The 21,145-nt window shown below is 43.0% G+C and overlaps 1 long non-coding RNA gene across 1 annotated transcript in view; it reads left to right on the forward strand.

Annotated features, from left to right (window-relative positions):
* The window catches only part of LOC114812793, a 442,896-nt gene that overhangs the window by 229,413 nt on the left and 192,338 nt on the right, over nucleotides 1-21,145 (forward strand). The window lies entirely within an intron of this gene.

Consider the following 21,145-nt stretch of genomic DNA (forward strand, 5'->3'; position numbering starts at 1 on the left):
GTGTGACCTTAGACAATCTGCTTCACTTTTCGGTGCCTCAGTTACCTCATCTGTAAATTGGAGATTAAAACTCTGAGCCCCATATGGGACAGAGAGTGTGTGACAACCCAGAATCTATCCCAGCACTTAGTACAGTGCCTGGCACATAGTAAGAGCCTAAGAAATACCGTAAGAAAGTCTACAGGTAAAAGAGGATTCACTTATACTTTCTGATGTTGTAGTATCATAGTGATTGAAGCTATTAGAGTGCCATGTTCTGTACTTGGTAAAGTAATTTATCAATCTGGGTAGTATTTCATTGGTTTCATCTTCTGAACCTGAGGACTGAAAAAGAGGTAGTGTTTTGGTTTGTTTTATTTCTTAGAAAAATCTTGATTTAAGGTGGAATTTATATCTTTTCATTTAAACAGTGTTTTGAATGTCCCCAGATTTCTCTCCCTAAAAATGGTCCTCCTCGATTTATGTAAATCTCTCAAATCGTAGGCCAAACTGTAATTGCTTTCCATTCTCTTTTGAGAAGTAGACCCGATGTTTACTAAGAACCTATGCATGATACTGTATTAAACACTGGGAAACGATAGACAGGAATTAGACATAGTCCCCCTCTCTCTAGGAAGTTCACAGTCTCAAACGATAATCATCCCATGTTCATACACAAGGCATTTTTCAAAATAATTTGTTATAGTGACCCATGTCATTGAGGGGTCAGTAGATCTCAAATGGCTACTTGCTTGCAGAAACACTATAAGGAAGCCGAAGTTACATAATTATTTATCACTGTTATTAGTAATTACTATTGATCATTAATAACGATTATAAATATGTACCAAAGCACTGGAATAAATAAAAAATAATCAGCATGGATTACTACAGTTTCTGTTCCACTTGGGGCTCATGATCTAAGACTTTGGGTTTACAGCATGAGACCTTATGATCTCCCATATGCTAGCGAGCCAACAGTCGAGAAATTGTTGGGAAGCAGCTTGGCCTTGCAGAAAGAGCACAAGCCTGGGAGTCAAAAGATCTGGGTTCTAATCCCCTCTTTGCTGCTTGTCTGCTGGGTGACCTGGGACAAGTCACTTAACTTTTCTGTGCCTCAGTTCCCTCATCTCTGAAATGGGGATTCAATACCTGTTCTTCCTCCTACTAAGACTGTGATCCCCATGGGAGACATGATGATCTTACATCTACCCCGATGCTTAGCACAGTGCTTGGTGTAGGGTAAGCACATAAGAGTAATATTGATAATTGCTACTATTATCGTTACCATTTTCATCATATAGGATGGGTGCATCTCTTAGGAAATGTTACCCGAGTAACATCATCATGTCCATTAGTCCATTATCAATAATAGTAATGATGGGATTTGTTAAGCACTTACTATGTGCCAAGCACTGTTCTAAGCGCTGGGGTAGATACAAGGTAATCACTTGGCCCATGTGGGGCTCACAGTCTGAATCCCCATTTTGCAGATGAGGTAACTGAAGCACGGAGAAGCGAAGTGGCTTGCTAAGGTCACACAGAGGACAAGCGACGGAGCCGGCATTAGAACTCATGTCCTCTGACTTCCGAGCCCGGGCTCTTTCCACTAAGCCACGCTGCTTCTCCACTTATGACAGCTGACAGTACCTGTGACGGTTGCACGAAAAAGCAAAGGAGGAAATGGAACATCGACTTTGGGGGTCTCTGCATGTACCACTGTAAGGATTCCTTGAGCCGGCTTAGATAACGTTGGTCTGATTTCCATTTACCCCACGTATATTTTTAGCTCTAGCCCTGTCCATTGTAGATTTATGACCAAAACGGACTTTTCCAACTAAAAGGCGTTGAAAGTGCCGGTGAAAACCATTGAGCAACTTGGAGAGGGATAACAGAGGTTGACTAATGAAAGAAGATTATGAAATTAGCCTCAGAACATTGAGTGACTTATAAAGGCCGAAAACCTAGAGACCAGAGAGGAGAAAATTCTAACGGGCAGCAATTGCGATAGCAATTGTCCGGACAGTGGTTTCAAGCACATCAGTGCAAAATAAGGTGAAAAGCAAGAATCAGATTTCTGAAGGGAATTGCATGAAAGAAGTTTGGGATTGGGCAAAGCGGATAGATAACAGAGGAAAATCTTCGCTGATGTTGCCAATGCAGGAAATCTGATGGTGCCGCAGATAATGGGTAGGTAAGAAGTGGGGAAAGGTTTGGGGAAAATTTGATGTCCGTCTTCATTCATCTGTGTTTAACACTTAACACGTGTCAGATTGATTCGAAGATGAAAAAGGCATTGACTTTTCAGAAGGAAAAGAGATGGACAGAAAAAGAATGAATAATAATAATAATGTTGGTATTTGTCAAGTGCTTACTATGTGCAAAGCACTGTTCTAAGCGCTGGGGTAGATCCAGGGTCATCAGGTTGTCCCACGTGAGGCTCACAGTCTTCGTCCCCATTTTACAGATAAGGTCACTGAGGCCCAGAGAAGTGAAGTGACTCGCCCCCAGTCACACAGCTGACAAGTGGCAGAGCCGAGAGTCGAACTCATGACCTCTGACTCCCAAGCCTGGGCTCTTTCCACTGAGCCCCGCTGTTTCTCTAATGGTGGTATGGAGCTGAATGGTGGTAGAGAGCTGAATTTGAAAGAACGTGTCTGTTACCAGTAAACCCCCTGGCCCAGAAAAAGTATCTCGAAGGAGAGGGAGGAGGAGTCTTCTGAGGGCGAGGTCAGGTTGCAGATTTCCTCCCCTCCCTCCTTTTCTCTGTCCGGAGGAAGGGGCTTGATCCGATTGGAGTCAACTCTGTTGTATTGTACTCTCTCGAGTACTTACTACAGGGCTCTGCACACCATAAATGCTCAATAAATGCCATTCATTGATCTAGTGGTTGAGTATGGAAAGGTTTGGGATGTTCATATCCCGTTGCGTTTATATATTCACAGTCCATCGGATGCGGCAAAACCATCTGACCTATGAGTTTAGTTTCTCTCTAATGTTTCTCCCCTTCAGAACAGCAGCAAGTAGCTGTTTATGTTCTTGATTTCCTGAAACCTTCAGTTTCTGTCTCAGATAAAGACTTTGTCCTTTATTAAGCATCTTTTTATGGTTTGCAAATTCATTTTTGCTGATTTATTTTGGTAGAGTCTGAACTCTTGCAGAATAAATTTCTTTATGCATCGGAATTTTGTTCATCGGGTGTTCCCCGGATTTTATTGGATACTTAAACGCCTTTATTGGTGTCAGTGTATTGCTGTCTATCTCCCGAAAACCTTCACCGTGATTCACCGTTCCCAGACCGAAAGGAATTAGCATTTTCGGATTGTTTCTGTGTCAACTTCCTCCTATCAATTTAAATATATTTTCTAACTTTTCCATCATTAAACGTGCTTTGTTGTAATGCAATATTCAATCTCCTTCACAAAGGACTATTACCGGGCATTTACAGTCTGTGTTCTCCTTAGAAACTCAATTTGTTTGGGTTTTCTGTTATTACCGTGTAGCGTGTTCCCGGCCGATCGAAAAACGTCCATAAACTCCTCTGAAAAGTTAATCCACGTGGAGTCGTCATCGTCATCGGTGGTATTTATTGAATGTCTACTGTGTGTGTAGTACTATGCTCATTCAGTCGTATTTATTGAGCGCTGACTGTGCAGAGCACTGTACTAAGCGTTTGAACACTGAACACTTGAGAGAGTCACTGCAACACAGTTGGTAGATTTGTTTCCTGACCACAGCGAGCTTCCAGTCTAGAGGACAAGCTTACAGTCTAGGGGCCATAGCAACAAAAGATTTTGGTGGCTTACTCTCCCACTCTCCTTCTCTTCATTTCCCTGCCACTCTTATCATCATAAGAGAAGCCGCATGGCCTAAGGACAAGAGCCTGGGCTTGGAAGTCAGAGGTCGGGGGTTCTAATCCCATCTCTGCCACTTGTCAGCTGTGTGACTTTGGGCAAGTCACTAAACTTCTCTGTGCCTCAGTTACCTCATCTGTAAAATGGGGATTGAGAATGGTGTGTCCCATTTGGGACGGGGAGTGTGTCCAACTTGATGACCTTGTATCTACCCCAGTGCTTAGAACAGTGCTTGGCACATAGTAAGGGCTTAACGAATACCGCAGTCATTATTATTATATTACCCCGTTTTAAAGAAAAACCCTAACATGGTCCCATTTTAATCCCTTTGGGGGACAGGACAAAATGCTGATTGACCTGATGAAATTCCCTTGTCCGCCCACCCAGCTCCAATTGAACATGTGATTTATTTAAGATGGGATCGTCAGCCATCCAGATTCTTGGATCTGAAGAAAACTCTGCTTCGTCTTCCAAGTGATGGGTTCGAAAAAATTAGTTTGAAGTTCAGCCTCATGGAGAGGCACAGTGTTTGTAATGCTGGAGGTCAGGAGGTAGCACCTTTCTGATTTACAGACTGGAAGCTCTGGGTGGACGGGGAATTTCTCCTCCAACTCTGTTACATTGTACTCTCCCAGGTTCTTAATAAAGCACTCTGCACATAGTAAGCATTCCGTAAATAAATAAAACCTAGTCATTAATTTACAGGAATAAGAATTAAATTATCATTAATAATAACTGTGATATTCATAATGTACTATGTGTCAAGCTCTGCACTAAGCCATGAAGTAGATACAAGATAATCAGATCTTTACAAGGGGCTTACAATCTAAGTAGGAGGGAGAACAGGTACTGTAACCCCATTTTGCAGGTGAGGGAACTGAGGCACGGGGAAGTTAAATGACTTGAGATCACACAGCAGATGAGTGACAGAGTCAGGATTAGAACCCAGGACCTCTGGCTCCCAGGTCCGTGTTCTTTTCGCTACCATCGCTTCCCTCCGAAGGGTAAGCGTGCCCGGGAAGAAAAGGGAGGGTAGCAAGGATCGTTGGCTAGCTGTGAAAAGCCCTGCTAACGGTGGCCGAATTCAGCTCCCGAACAGAGCAAGGGCCGTAGTCAAAGTTTAACCAACATTTCAATTCAAATGAATACAAACCGGATTCAAATGTAAGTTACACCTAGAGATGTGCCCGTCACCTATCTGAATTAAGGGATAAAGAGGCTCTCTAGACCATAAACTCACTGTGGGCAGGGAAGGTGTCCATTCAATAGTATTTATTGAGCGGTTACTGTGTGCAGAGCACTGTACTAAGCACTTGGAATGGACAATTCGGCAACGGATAGAGACGATCCCCGTCCGGTATCATCTTCTGCACTGTACTCTCCGAAGTGCTTAGGAGTGCAAAGTGTAGAGAAGCAGCGTGGCTCAGTGGAAAGAGCACGGGCTCTGGAGTCAGAGGGCCTGGGTTCGAATCCCGGCTCTGCCACTTGTCAGCTGTGGGACTGTGGGCGAGTCACTTCACTTCTCTGTGCCTCAGTGACCCCCGTCGAACGGCAGGGACCGTCTCTATCCGTTGCCGACTTGTTCATCCCAAGCGCTTAGTACAGTGCTCTGCACATAGTAAGCGCTCAATAAATACTATTGAATGAATGAATAAAATGGGGATTAAGACTGTGAGCCCCACGTGGGACAGCCTGATTCCCCTGTGTCTACCCCAGCGCTTAGAACAGTGCTCTGCACATAGTAAGCGCTTAACAAATACCAACATTATTATTATTATTATTATTATTGTTTAGTACAGTGGTCTGCACCCAGTAAGCATTCAGTAAGTATTCATTCATTCATTCAATAGTATTTATTGAGCGCTTACTATGTGCAGAGCACTGTACTAAGCGCTTGGAATGAACAAGTCGGCCACAGATAGCGACAGTCCCTGCCCTTTGACGGGCTTACGGTCTAATCGGGGGAGACGGACGGACGAGAACAGTGGCAATAAAGTACCAGTAATTAATATGGCACTGTCTCTATCTGTTGCCTATTTGTCCATTCCAAGCGCTTAGTACAGTGCTCTGCACATAGTAAGCGCTCAATAAATACTAATGAATGAATGAGTACTATGTAACTTGCTTGAGGCTTGCAAAGCTATGGAGCTTCTGCCCTTAAGCAATCGCTGGAATCTCTGGGGACCGAACTACCTAAGAGCTGACTCTACGGGGGGGGGGTGTGTGTGTGTGTGTGAGTGAGAGAGAAAGAGAAAGAAAGAAAAGAAACAAGAAAAGGAAGAGTAGATTTGCTCTCGGTGACCCTTGTTAAAATCCATGCTCCTCCCCGGGCTCCTTCAGAGGCGAGTGTAACGGCAGAGGAGGCGAACCGTTCCCAAAATGCACCAATAGCCCCTGGGATGTGTTGGCAAACTAACCCCTCTGCTCCCTGAATCGTGTAGTTTTTGTCCTTTCCTTCCCTGAAATTCCCATGGCACCTTTCCATCAGATCCATGTGAAGGATTTGAAAGGACACAGCTCTAGTGAAGAGGCTGGCTGCTATCTACCAATACAACGGGGAACACACGGGAAAATTACTTCTATAAAATTGCATCTCCAGTGAGGACCTGACAGGGCCTAAATTATCCAGACACTCAGGACCAGGGCCAACACAGCTAATCCGAGTCATCGGGAAAGGCATTCGGAGGATCATTTTCCTCATCAAACATCATTATCCTCATCAGAACAGGCTAGGCGCAGAGCAGTGTGCTAAGCACTTGGGAGAGCACAACACAAGAGTTTGGGCAGACACGTCCCCTGCCAAGAGAAGCAGCGTGGCTCAGTGGAAAGAGCCCAGGCTTGGGAGTCAGAGGTCATGGGTTCGACTCCCGGCTCTGCCGCTCGTCAGCTGGGTGACTGTGGGCGAGTCACTTCGCTTCTCTGGGCCTCACTTACCTCATCCGCAAAATGGGGATGAAGACTGTGAGCCTCACGTGGGACAACCCGATGACCCTGTGTCTACCCCAGCGCTTAGAACAGCGCTCTGCACATAGTAAGCGCTTAACAAATACCAATATTAACAAGGAGCATATAGTCTGGTGGGGGAGACAGGCGTTAATAGGAAAAGTCAAAGATATGTACAGTCCTCTAGACTGTAACCTAATCACATGTGGGAACTTGTCTCCTAATTCTTTTGCACTGTACTCTCCCCAGCTCTTAGTACGGTGCTCTGCATATAATAGATGTTTCATAACTATGGTTGATCGATTGATGTACGGAAGTGATGAGGTGAATATCCAGTACCCCAAGGGTACAGATCTAAGTGTATGGACTATGCAGAAGGGAGAGGGAGATGGGGAAAATTAGCCAACCAAATTAAGGGAAAAAAAAAACTACCAGAGAAGGTTTTAGCAAATTATTTCCAAAGTGTAAACACAGATACAGTACAGTATTCTAGTGCAGCATATGCTGTACTAGAAATAATGAGGGGAAAAAAAATTCTGGTCCTGGATAAATGGGTTCACACTGTAGTTAATAATAATAATGTATTTGTTAAGCACTTACTATGTGCCAAGCACTGTTCTAAGCACTGGGATAGATAGAGGATAATCCGGTTGCCCCACGTGGGGCTCACACTTTTAATCACCATTTTACAGATGAGGTAACTGAGGCACAGAGGAGTAATGTGACTTGCCCAAGGTCACACAGCAGATAAGTGGTGGAGTAGGGATTAGAACTCACGTCCTCTGCCCCCCAAGCCCGTGCTCTTTCCACTAAGCCACCCTGCTTCTCCTAAAAATGCATCATAGGTAGACCTCTGGAGTGTGACCACGACAAACTGTATATTCATTGAACTTGTATAACGTATTTGGGAGCAAGAACTGAAGCTTGATGACAATGTGAAGTGGCGTTTATAGTAAATTCCACTAATGAATCAGGAAGCCAAGGAATCCTGAACTGTTTTGAGATTTTTCTGCTTAAATTTTTCAATTATCCAAATTGCAAAGGATAATATGATAATCCTAATTACATAATTTCAAATCATAATTCTTGCCAGTGCAATTATATCATGCCTGCTTTTTGGAAGTCGAGATTTTTTCTCTATACTTAAGCCATAAACTCTTAATTGCCTTCCGATAGAGAATACGTTTTCTTTATGTATGCAAGTCTTTCAGTTTTAAAGAGGATTTACTTTTTTCCATGCAAAAGTAGACTTTTAAATTCAACTTGAAAATAAGGAAGTTTAATTAAGAAAATATTACTGAGAATATGCCGTGTATATGGAACTACTTTTTTCTTACTTAAATATGCGCATTAAGAAAAAATTATATTTATTAATCCCTCTGTGCAGAGTAGTATACTAAGTTCTTGAGAGAATACGGTAGAGTTGGTAGACATGATCCCGGCCCACAGAGAGCATACAGTTTAGTGGGACACACGAAAGAGCTTGGAAAAGAAAAATAAAGAGAACGATGAGTCTATTTCATTTGAGTCTATAAGGATACAACAAAATCACCTGCAATTTAATAACAGATATTGGACCCCAAGACTTTGAGTAAATCGGTTCTATATTGGAGTCATCTTGATTATTTAGTCATATGCACCCATTTAGGGTTTAAGATGTCTTAGCATGACCTACTCTTATGTTTTCCTTGAAGCAATGCATTTTGCCTGATGATACATATGAAATCCTCTGATTCTAAACTTTGCTCTACAGAAGTCCATACACCAAACCCTTTGGGAAAGCAGTGTCCTCATATTTTTTGTTTTATTCACTCCCTAATTTGTACAGAGATTCAGTTTGGTTCGAAAGGGAAAATGTCACAGCGGTAATGTAGCCGTAATGCATTTGGGTGGCAGGTGGCATGTTTCTATTTTCCAACAAAAATAACAGGAAGAAATGGGAAGAGGAGACAGAAAAATGATCATCTAAACCCCATTCTGCATATTCTGCATATACTAAGCGGGTAGTTCTCTTATTTGAAGACTGCAAGAGTCCCTGCACTCTGAAGCCGGGCTTCTCAGACTTGCCTAAATTGTCATAAATACATTTGAAAAATCCTTTTGAGATCATTCAGAAACACATACCGCTCTCCTTGTCCATCACCTCTCCGGCGACACCCAGGAGTAGTAACACGGGTGATCAGCGGATGAGCCGATGAAAACGGCCCAAACGCTATCCTGCTGCTTTTAACCCTGGCAGATTTGACAGGTACAATTTCTTGCAGCTCTTTTCCTTCATTTCAGAACGGAGATGGGCTCGGATAACATTCCCCACCTCTTGACTGCCCGTGGCAAAATCCTAAATTGTCTAACCTAAGCCTGGGTTTGAGAGAACTGAAAAAGATGATTTTTAAGTTGCTTAGGACATCTGTATCATCAGACCGTATTTACCTTACAGATTGTACAGCTGGCCGAGAAGATATCCTACATCAGGGCAGGAAACGTGTCCTCTAGCTCCGTGAATTGGACTCTCCCAGGTGCTCAATACAGTGCTCTGCACAAAATAAGCGTTCAATAAATACCACTGATTGAGTGATTCTCCTTGGACTGGCATTTTTAGTGCAGATGGGAGGGTACTGTATGTTACAGCAGAATAAATCCTCAACCCCAAAGCTGTATGTTCTTTTATTTGGAAACTCAGCCTCAGTTGCTGATGAATGTTAACCCCAATACTCCGCTCATCAAAAGGAAATATATACTGGATTCCAGCTGGGCTATCGGCAGTGTCGTAGATGCCTCTTGGCCCAGGGTGGAGCCTTACTCCATCTCTGGAGCGTCCAGGTTTCCAGGGAAATGGAGGGGGATAGATAAATGGGAAGAGATGGAGGAAGGGTATAGAAACGAGAGTTACTTCTGGCACCAGAGACTAACAAAAATTCTCTGATTATATTGGTTGCTTAGTGATTATTGTTTGATTAATGCCATGCAATTGAGTCTTGGTAGGTGCAACTTCAGAGCTATTCCTTAGAAATGCTGCCTTGAATATAATGCTTCTTAAACGTTGTATAAAAAAAATTATATTTGTCAAGCATTTACTATGTATCGGGCACTGTGCTAAGCGTTGGTGTAGATACAAGATGATCAGGTTGGACACATCCTGTCTCACGTAGGGCTCACAGTCTTAATCACCATTTTACAGATGGGGGAACTGAGGCACAGAGAAGTTAATTGACTTGCGCAGGGGCAAACAGCCAACAAGTGGCAGAGCCGGGATTAGAACCCATGAATTGAACCCTAACACTGAAGTATCATGCCCTTGTTTCTCCTATAACCGAGGTTGCTTTTTTGCAAAAATCTCACGTTAAAGAAAACTTGTTTTTGTCATGCACTCTGTGTTTGATGCTGCGCTAACATTTACAGGCATACTCACGTGTGCACAAAATGTTTCTTTCAACTACATTGCAGTAAATACCAGCAGGTTCTTGTTGGACATGTGTTCCCTAATTTTCTCCCTGCATTCTTGCCAAAATACACAGAGAAAGCACCTTTTGGGACAGAACTGAGTATACTTTACTATATATACTATGCTCCGTTTAGACTGTGAGCCTGTCATTGTGCAGGGATTGTCTCTCTTTGTCGCCGAATTTTACATCCCAAATGCTCAGTACAGTGCTCTGCACATAGTAAGCGCTCATTAAATACTATTGAATGAGTGAATGAATACTTAAACGGTTCCAAATGGAAAGCAAATGGGCTTTCTAGGTTAAAGGGGGACTTGCCGTTTTAACTTCCCAGCCTGATTTCAGCAAAAACTCAACTCCTTCTCCAATTACTATCCGGATTCCAAAGATGGCATTCATTTAATCTATGCCAGCATAAGCAAAGCCTCTAAACTGCAAGTTCATAATGGGCAGGGAACATGCCTGCTAATTGTGTTGGACTCTCCCAAGCGCTTAGTAGGGTGTTCTGCATATAATAAGTGCTCGATAAATACGACTGATTGAAACCCTCCATTCCAAATCCTTCTAGGTTCCCGGTAATCATGAAATGAAAGCAGGAAATGGGTGAGAACCAATAATATGAAAAATTATAATCTCAATAGAGTGTGCTAATACATTAAAATTGGAGTTTTGAACTTCTGATATTGTACATGCATAGAATATTTTAGATTGGGTTATTTTGTGCAGATAATCACTGAAGCTATTTCAGATATAAAGTGTTCATTTCTTTGGAATTAATTTATAGGTAAAATACCAGTAAGATATTACAACAACCCTTACATCTTCATTACGGTCTTCAGTTGTACTGATGTGTTTGAATTTGAAAATTGAAGAATCATTTCGTGCTTTATCATTTATACCTTCTGGTTTTGTGTTATTTTTTGTTGATTAGAAATGGCTTTTTAATGAAATCTTGAATTAGATTTTCACAGGGATTCAGCCTGTTTTTCATCAAATTCTTGCCACCTTTTGGATATATGTGTATTGAGAGAGTTTTCAGGTGGTTTAGTTCCAATCAAATTCCACCCATTGACTGTTAGTTTTTTGCTGTTTGTCTCTATTGTACACATGGTTTCTCAAACTAAAATTTTCTTAAAAAGGCCCTTGTGTCACAGGATGTTGAAGAAGTATATCAAATCGGCAATGGTATTCAAAGCAGATGCCAAGGACCTTAATTCGCAGGTTATAAAATAGCTGATATGTGATTAACGGTTCATTATGACCCCACCCTTTTTGTCAACAAGAGCATTAAGGATAAACTTATTCATGCATGTGCGTGTGACTAAAAGGCCTCTTTTATTGAAACACCCTTCTGAATAGCTGTGCTAGTGTCTTTTGATCTTTCACAGTCTGTCTCTTTTTCTAAGACTTCGTCTAAGACGTTGCATCCCTATCTTGCTGAACTTTTCATTTAAGAGTAATAATGATAATATTATCTATTAAGCACTTACTAGGTGCTAGAGACTGTAAACAGGAATACAAGCAAATCAGGTTGGACACAGTCCCTGTTCCACATGGAGCTCAATCCCCATTTTACAGATGAGATAACTGAGTCCCAGAGATGTGAAGTGACTTGGCCAAGGTCTTAGAGCAGACGAGTGGCCGAGCCGGGAATAGAACCCGGCTCTTTCTGACTCCCAGGCCTGTGATCTATCCATTATTCCCAGGTGCTTCTCAATATTTGTGCATTTCCAGTGATATCCAGCTAGAATGTTAGCTCCTTTTGTGCAGAGACCATGTCTCTTACCTCAACTGTACCCTCCTAAATGCTTAGTTAAGAATCCTACTTATAGAAGATGCTCATTAAAATATTACTGATGAACTGATGTGGGAGGAGAAAGATAGCAAGGAGTTAAAGACTGTGCACATCGGAGACGGGGATGATGATGGTGTCACTGACGGTTAAGAACCTGAGAAAGTTAAGAGGAAGGGTATGTTTTAAAAGAAAGACGATGTGGTTAGTTTTGGCCATATCGAGACTTGGATATGGACCGAAGTTACCTCCTCCAAATTCAGACCTAAGGCCATACCTTTACATTTTGGACTATACATTTATTAATCAAACAATCAGTGGTATTTCTTGAGTGCTGTCTTTGTTGGAAGAGGCACGTTCCCCGACTACAAGGAGCCAAATTTATAATTTTTCAGTTACCTCCTCTTTGGTGACAGAAGGTATGTTGAGGAGATCTTTTATTGTTCTTGCCCTTTGGATAAGAGTTCTCTTTTGTCGGTATTATTGAGATGATAGAGTCAGATTGTTCCTTTAGAGATAAGTGAAAATATTAGGGATGGCTAATACATCCCTCCACTTGTTGCTTGGCTTGATCTGAAAGACCCATCATAGATTTTTGTAGACTCCATTTTGTTATAGAGATGCCAAGGGGTTGATGCATTGTGTTTCTTTGAAGCATATCTTTTTAAATCTGAGTCGCTCTCATCACATTAGTCCACCATCTCCATGTCCTACTCCTTGCCGTGACTGTCAGACAGACATTGTTTTGAAGAATTGCGCCTTTTCTGTTCACGTGCTTTCTTGCGACCGGGGGCCCGTACAGTGAGACTGCCGGGATGACACAGAGCGCTTTGCAGGTGTGATACTTCAACGGGAGCAGCGTGGCTCAGTGGAAAGAGCGCGGGCTTGGGAGTCAGAGGTCATGGTTTCGAGTCCCGGATCTGCCACTTGTCAGCTGTGGGACTGTGGGCAAGTCACTTCACTTCTCTGGGCCTCAGTGACCTCATCTGTTAAATGGGGATGAAGACTGAGAGCCTCACGAGGGACAACCTGATTACCCTGTACCTACCCCAGCGCTTAGAACAGTGCTCTGCACATAGTAAGTGCCTAACAAATGCCAACATAAAACTTGCTTTTCAATCAATCAGTTGTATTCACTGAGAGTTTACTGCGTGCAAGCCACTGTACTAAGCCCTTGGGAGATTTCAATAAAACAGAATTGGTAGACATGTTCTCAGCCCACTGCAAGCTTTCAGTCTAAGAGAGCAAGACTCTTTAGCCTTGCTGTACTCTTGTACTCATTCATTCAATCCTATTTATTGAGCGCTTACTGAGTGCAGAGCACTGTATTAAATATTTAGGAGAGTACAATTCTCTCCTAAAGACACATTCCCTGCCCACAGTGAGTTAGAGTCTGGAGGGAGCTTGCAGTCTAGTACTTGCAGCTCCCAACACCCTTAATTTTCACTATGTGTCGCATTCTTGAATGGTGGCATTCTGTCGAGACAGATTTGTGGGTGGATAGTGTGTTGGATCCTAAAATTCTTCGGCAGGTATAGCTAGTTCCCTCATGAATCTTTATCTTTCACTATTCTGTGTTTGTTCCTCTCTGTTTAGACTTAAATTCCGTTTTGAGTCTCATGCCTCTTTGCCGGTGTAGGTCAGTCAGAATTTCCAGACTTTATACAACATTCTTAATGGATTCCTGGATGGAACTGAGGGGAAAGAGCACGGGCCTGGGAGTCAGAGATTCCTGGCTTCTCATCCTGGCTCTGCCACTTGGGTGCTCTGTGCCGTTTGGCTGGTCACTGACCCTCTCTGGACCTCAGTTACTTCATCTGTAAAATGAGGATTAAGACTATGAGCCCCTTGTGGGACATGGACTGTGTCCAACCTGATTATCTTGTATGTACCTCATCATTTAGTACAGTGCTCTGCACATAGTAAGCGTTAACAAATGCCATTAAAAAAAAAAAAAATCTAGGTCCATATCTGCCTCTAATTCTCCTAAACCCAGAAGAGGTTGTTTTGGTTCTGACTCAAAGGTTTGTAGCAATATGGGCCTGAATTATTCCCAGAGGGAACCACATTCTCCTCTAGATTCTAGCAGGTGCATGAGAGGCAGGGAATAAAATAATCCTGGGATGGTGCTGACTTTTGTTTGACTGCCTTGCAAAGTGTCTGCAGGTGGCCAGGAACCCAACTGTATATAAGGGAGCAATTTCTCTAAATTGATGGCAGTAGACAGTATTGGGAAGGGTAGAGGGAATTTCTTCTTTTAGCTTTTCCAAATAATTGTTAAGACTTCCAGGAGTTGTCAAGGGGAGATTAGGGACTCTGAGGCTGAGGTAAATGTGAATGAAGTGTAGTTGTGAAACATTTTCACCCCATTTCATAAAATGTTTCTTCAATTTTACATTCATCCTCCACATTTTTCCATAGAACACCCTATTGGAGAGAGTTCTATGTAGTCTGAATACAAATAATTTTTCATCCATTTGTACACACAAAAGAGATCCTTCTTATTAAAATCAAAACCCCAAGCTGAATTGGGGGTGAATAGAAACAGCAGTGTTGCTATTTGAAATATGAGAAGATGAAGGTCATTGATCATTTTATTCAGTAATTAGACCCCAAATAAATAGAAGTAAGTTCTGAGAGACTTAAAGAGCTTATTCTTGCTGGAAGATATGTGCAGCTGTATTATATGTCACTTCTAATCCATTTTAAATGCCATGGTACATTTCCTTTACTTAAGATAAATTGAAGTATGGAACTTTTTTTAAAAAAAAGTCCATTTTCTTTCCAAAGATTTTCCATGCAGAGGCTGATTGTTCCAACTTTAGAGGTTTTCAGTTCATTATGATTAAACGATTCCCATATTCCTGACTGCTTTTCAAGAGAAAACTTGGCCAGAAATTGGTTCTACCCTCCATGTTTCCCAAATTGTATTTTGTACCCTTTAAGGGTTTTGAAGCTGATTTCCTGATTTCTCCCACATGTGGTACAATCTAGTATTGGGGAGATCAAAGGAAGGATCATTTTGGTCAGAAAATGTGTCTATTTTGTGTTGTACTCTGCTAAGGGCATGTGCAGTGCTCTGTACACAGTAAATGCTCAATACATTTGATTGATGGATCAGTCGAAGGGTGCCTGGTGTTGGGGATAGGCATTTAACTGAAATTTTCTGTTATATATCTTTAGCCTCACTGTATTGACGTTTCCCTGAGGCTAAGATGACCAGGATGCATGGATTTGGGAGGAAAAAAATAAAGACAGAAATTAAAGGGGAAATGGAGAGAGAAGGGGATAAAGAGAAGGTGTTGGGGAGAGTCAAAGAAAGGGGATTAAGATGAAAGCAAAAAATGTAAGGAATCTAATTATAGTTCAGGGGAAAAGACTTGAATTTGGGAGCTAGAAGACCTGAGTTTTAGACCTGGCTTTGCCACTGGTGTGATGTATGACATCAGAGAAGTCGCTTGATTTCTGTAGGCTTCAGCTTCCTCATGTGGTAAAATGAAGATTCCAGAATATGCTTCTCCCTGCAATACCTCAGTAATGTACCTATGACCCAGTACTGACTCAGAAAGAAGTAGAAAGTCTTTTCCTGACTGCAGGGCCGTGCATTGGTTTCCAGATCAATAACCCAGTCTTTAAAGAGCAATATAACAATATGGCCAAAAGCCGAGTGTACACCTGAACTCTCTCTATCACACACACACACGCCGATTTGGCAGGTAAGGCTTTAGATTTCTGTTTCATTCTTTCCCTCTGTAACTGATAAACACATTTTTGAAAGCATTTTGGCAGAGGGCATATTTAAAGATGAAGCAGGTAAGACTTCTTCTAAACTTTAATAAACTAACCATATTGTGCATTGAGGGGACATTTAAGGACCCGAATTTAAAAGGGCATCCAAAAATACACTCAACTGACATTTTACACATAAGCATTTCCTCCTACAAATGTCCTAATTTATGAACACCAATTAGATAATGGTCTACCTTGCCTGTTCTGTGAAAATGCCAATTTGAAAATCTGGCCTGAACTGCTAAGTTTTCTCTGTTGCGTACGGAAGGTATCCAGCTAAATAGATTGAATTCAATTCAAGAAATCAATCAGTGGCTTTGAAATTCTCAATCTGCAACGTAGTGTGTTACGTAGGGTGCTGAGGAATACGTGAGAGCAAACCCTCACCTCTCTGGCCTCGATGACAAGCACAAATAGCTCTACTCTCATGGGCAGGTAAATTAAGTCGGGATACAGCTTCCACCATTTAAGATACCTGTATAGGTCTTCCAGAAAGCAGAAGCGGTGGAACCTATAGCCTATACTTATTGTCATGAATCCTCCACTTTTCATTTTAGTACGCTACTCTGCCCATAGTCATTATTTAATAAATGCTCTTGCATGGGTGGATGGATTAACGAATGGGTGTTCGGAAGAACAACAGAAGAAGGAGGTGCCTCCAAGGCAAGCTGAGGAAAGGGCTGTGTGGGAGATAAAGCCGCCGTTGATTCAGTCTACTTAAAGTCCTTCTGAAACCCGCCCAACCCAAGAAACGTAAGAGTGCGGGGCAGAGGTCCTTTAAAAATCTGAAAGTGTCCCATCTCCCTCTGCCGAACGTGGGACCTGAGAGAGGATCCTGGGGAAAAATCTCAGGATCACTCACGTTTCTGGAGGTCAGGAGCAATTGGGTGGCTTCTGTTTGACAACCCCGTCAATGGGCAGGGACTGTCTCTATCTGTTGCTGATTTATACATTCCAAGCGCTTAGTACAGTGCTCTACACATAATAAGCGCTCAATAAATACTATTGAATGAATGAATCGGCTTGCTACATGCCTGGCCAGGTACAGGCTAGGCAAGAAAACGACAGATTGAAAACACAAATTCCCTGCCCTCAAGGAATGTACGGCCTAGTAGAGGAGATTGAAAAGTAAAAATGGTGAACGAGCTATTAACTGATTTTGAAAAATTAAGTTCTAATAAAATAACTTCGAATTTTCATCCAGTTTCGTCATAGATAGCTCCCGTAGGACTTTTGTACACAACTTATATACTCTATTTTGTCAGCCACTCGGGACTTTATTTTAGAATCTGGTTTCCTTGCTAGATGGTAAAATCCCAAGTGCTTAGTACGGTGCTGTATACTCTGAACAGCACTTATGCACACAGCTATGCGTGACATTAATGTTTATCTCCCTCTCTAGACTGTAAGCTCATTAAAGGGGAGGGAACGTCTACCAACCGGAGTATTGTGCTCTTCAAAGCACTTAGTGCAGTGCTCTGCGTACAGTAAGCACTCAATAAATCCCATTGATTGCAAGGTCGATTGCTCTGCACTCAGTAAATATTACTGATTGATGGCTGCAGTACAGGATCTCGGAAATTCCTTTTCTCTCCCTGATCCTGCATTTGAGGCCAGGCCAAGTTTGCTTCAATCGTGAAATTACCAAATTTGGCAGGGAGGAAGCTCCATTCTCCTACTTTCCCTAAAAAGGAGTCGCACTAAGGAGAAGCAGTGTGGCTCAGTGGAATGGGCACGGGCTTGGGAGTCAGATGTCATGGGTTCGTATCCCGGCTCTGCCGCTTGTCAGCTGTGTGACTTTGGGCAAGTCACTTCACTTCTCTGTGCTTCATCTGTAAAATGGGGATTAAGACCCTGAGCCCCACGTGGGACAACCTGATCACCTTGTATCCCCTCCAGCGCTTAGAACAGTGCTTTGCACATAGTAAGTGCTTAACAAGTACCAGCATTATTATTACTATTATTAGTAATGCCACAGCATAAGGTGCTGAGTAGCCTGAATAGAAGCTCCGAGCCCCACAGATTGGAAATACTCTGGACTCGCCAGAATATGTGGCACTCAATCAAATCACATATATTGAACATTTACGATGTGCAGAGCATTGTACTGAGCGCCTAGGAGAGTACAACACAACAGAGTTGGTAGGCACATTCCCTGCCCACATGGAGCTTATAGACTAGAGAGACAGGCATTAATATAAGTGAATTATGGAGATGTACGTAAGTGCTTTGGGGCTTATGATAACGATGATAATGCCGGAATTTGTTCAGCGCTTACTGTGTGCCCAGCACTGTTCTGAGCGCTGGGGTAGATACAAAGTTCTCAGGTCGTCCCACGCGGGGCTCCCGTTCTTAATCTCCCTTTATCAGATGAGGTAACTGAGGCACGGGGAAGTTAAGTGACTTGCCCACCGTCACACAGCTGACGAGTGGAGGAGGCGGGATTAGAACCCACGCCCTCTGACTTCCAAGCCCGGCTCTTTCCGGTGAGCCACCCTGCTTCCTGTCCCTTGCAAATCCAGGTGCAAGTGGTGGCTTTTGAGGAGACCCAGGGTGGGAGAGTTCCTGATATCCAAACCCACCAAAGAGGACACTGGAGGGGGTGGGGGAAGGAATGCCAGTCCCCCGTGCAGGAGACTAATTCTCCTCCTGACCCCAGTGTGGTCCTTCCAAGGACACCTACCGCCCTAACCTGCTCCTGAATGCACTTGAAATCTCTCCAAGCCGGGGTTGCCTCCTGAATTTCAATTCGGGCCCCCGTCTAGGAGGACTCGCTTGTTGAGGGGATCCAAAGCCCCATCCAGGCGGCTGCTGCCTTGCAGCGGAAATAGTCCCACTTCTCCCACCTCAGTTCTCTTCGGCAGATTGCACAGTCGACCAATCAGTGGTATTTATTGAGTGCTTATTGTATGTTGCACACTGTACTAAGCACTTGGAAGAGTGCGGTACAACGGAATTAGCAGACACTTTCCGTGCCGATCGCGAGCTTACAGTCCGGAGGGACAAGCATATAGTCCTTGCTTTTAGGAAGCAGGGTGGCCTAGTACATAAAACGTGGGGCCCGGGAGCCAGAGGCCCTGGGTTCTAATCCCGGGAAGCAGGATGACATAATGGATAGAGCATGGGCCTGGAAGTCAGGAGGTCATGGGTTCTAATCGCGACTCCGCCACTTGCCTGTGGTGTGATCTTGGGCAAGTCACTTAACCTCTGTGCTCCTCAGCTCACCTGTAAAATGGGGATTGAGACTGTGAGCCCCACATGGGACAGGGACTGTTTCCAACCTGATTAACGAAGAATAATAATAAGAACGTTGGTATTTGTTAAGCGCTTACTATGCGCAGAGCACTATTCTAAGCGCTGGGGTAGGTACAGGGTGATCAGATTGTCCCACGGGACGCTCACAGTCTTAATCCCCATTTTACAGATGAGGTAATCGAGGCCCAGAGAAGTTAAGCGACTTGCCCACAGTCACACAGCTGACAGTCGGCAGAGCCAGGATTAGAACCCATGACCTCTGACTCCCAAGCCCGGGCTCCTTCCAATGAGGCACGCTGCTTCCCAACTAGTATCTACCCTAGGGCTTAGTACAGAGTCTGGCACATAGTAAGTGATTAACAAATTCCATAAAAAAGAAAAAAAAAAGAAACACCTCGGTCAAGTCACTTAACTTTTCTGTTTTTCAACTTCCTCAGCTGTAAAATGGGTATTCAATACAATTCTCCTCCTAACTTTGACTGCGAGCCCGGGGTAGGTTAGGGACTGTAACTGGTCCGATTAACATGTATCTACCATAGCGTTTAGAACAGTGCTCCACAGATAGTAAGTGCTTAACAAATTCAATATAAAAAAGGAATCAAAGGTTTAATAGTCTTCGGTGCGATTCAGCAACAAAGGACTTGAAGAGCACTAATCTAAGGTCACGTAGACCCTGTTTCATTTTCTGTACGGACGTGTTCCTTTGTGAATTTCCCGATGGGGATGCGTTTTCTTTGGCAATATGTGTGCTAAGCATCGTGCTGAGTATTGAGGTGGATACAGATAATGAGGTCCAGAGACAGTTCTTGGCCTACGGCAGGCTCACGGTGATGTGGAGTTCTCCGCTCGTTTTGTCTGTTTAGGGCAGGCCGATGGTGTTTTACTGCTGTTTATGTTCAGTATCCACAGTGCTCAAAAAATTATCTTCGGAACATAATTACCTAATGCGAAGTGGAAGAATTATTGAAGTTATGGAGACAATTGAGAGATGAAATATGACTGTGCAAATCTGTAACTGATATCCTTACGAAGAACCTCTGTTCAGATCTCGTGATAAATGCCATAAGTCCGGAACAAGTTGAGATGCACTGTTGCCTACAGGATAGATTTCGGGTCTGGACGTCAGAAGGACCCGAGTTATAATCCCGGATCTGTCACTTGTCTGCTGGGTTACCTTGGGCAAGTCTTTTCACTTCTCCTTGCCTGTGTTATGTTATCTGTACAATGGGGATTAAGACGGAGAGCTCCATGTGGGACGGGGACCGGGTTCAACCTGATTCATTCAATCGTATTTATTGAGCGCTTGTCCCGGTGCTTGGTACAGTGCCTGGCACATAGTAAGTGCTTAACAAATACTATTGAAATCAACATTTCCTTTTACTGCTGTACCACAGTCGATTGAGTAGAAACAATGTCAAACACATTTCAGAAGAGTGGGGAACGTCAAAAGTTAAAGGTACGGATATGGTTCAGTTGCTGAGGAATAAGAGGGGAATGAAAACATTCAAAAGGGAGAGAGGAAAGGAGGATAAAAAGGGAAGGATTAAAACCAGAGAAAACAAGGGAGGTAACAATATACTCCCGAGGGGATTTTCATTCAAACTTTAGTGAGGCTTGACCTTATTTTACTAGTGAGATCACAGCATGCCGTCGTATTTATGACAGCTTAGAAAACAACATAACATAATTGACTGCAGTCTTAAAATCAGAACTGCAGAAGTCACATCTAAAAATATCTGTCTTTGAGGAAGGGTTGACACAGTGAACTACCCCATGAGATTTAACAATATAAAACAAAATTATTAATGCAGCCTCTATCTGTGCCCTACACGGGGGAAAACAACATAATTTTCAAAAGCAAAATTAGAACTTGTGCTTTGAAAGTTTCAGGAAACATCCTCTACTCCAAGAAATGTATCGAGGACACTGCAGACTTAGAGTATTTGACAACAAGACAAAAACGTGGTCCTGCGTCATCCCTGACTCTGACCTATCCCTTATCGGTCCTCATTCCGTAGCCATAAAATCGTGCTGTGGCTACAAAAGAATGAGAGTCGGAGCCTGTAAGGACTCGCCAGAGAGAAACTCATAAC

The sequence above is a fragment of the Ornithorhynchus anatinus genome, chromosome 6 (genome assembly GCF_004115215.2).
Source record: "Ornithorhynchus anatinus isolate Pmale09 chromosome 6, mOrnAna1.pri.v4, whole genome shotgun sequence".
Lineage (NCBI taxonomy): Eukaryota > Metazoa > Chordata > Mammalia > Monotremata > Ornithorhynchidae > Ornithorhynchus > Ornithorhynchus anatinus.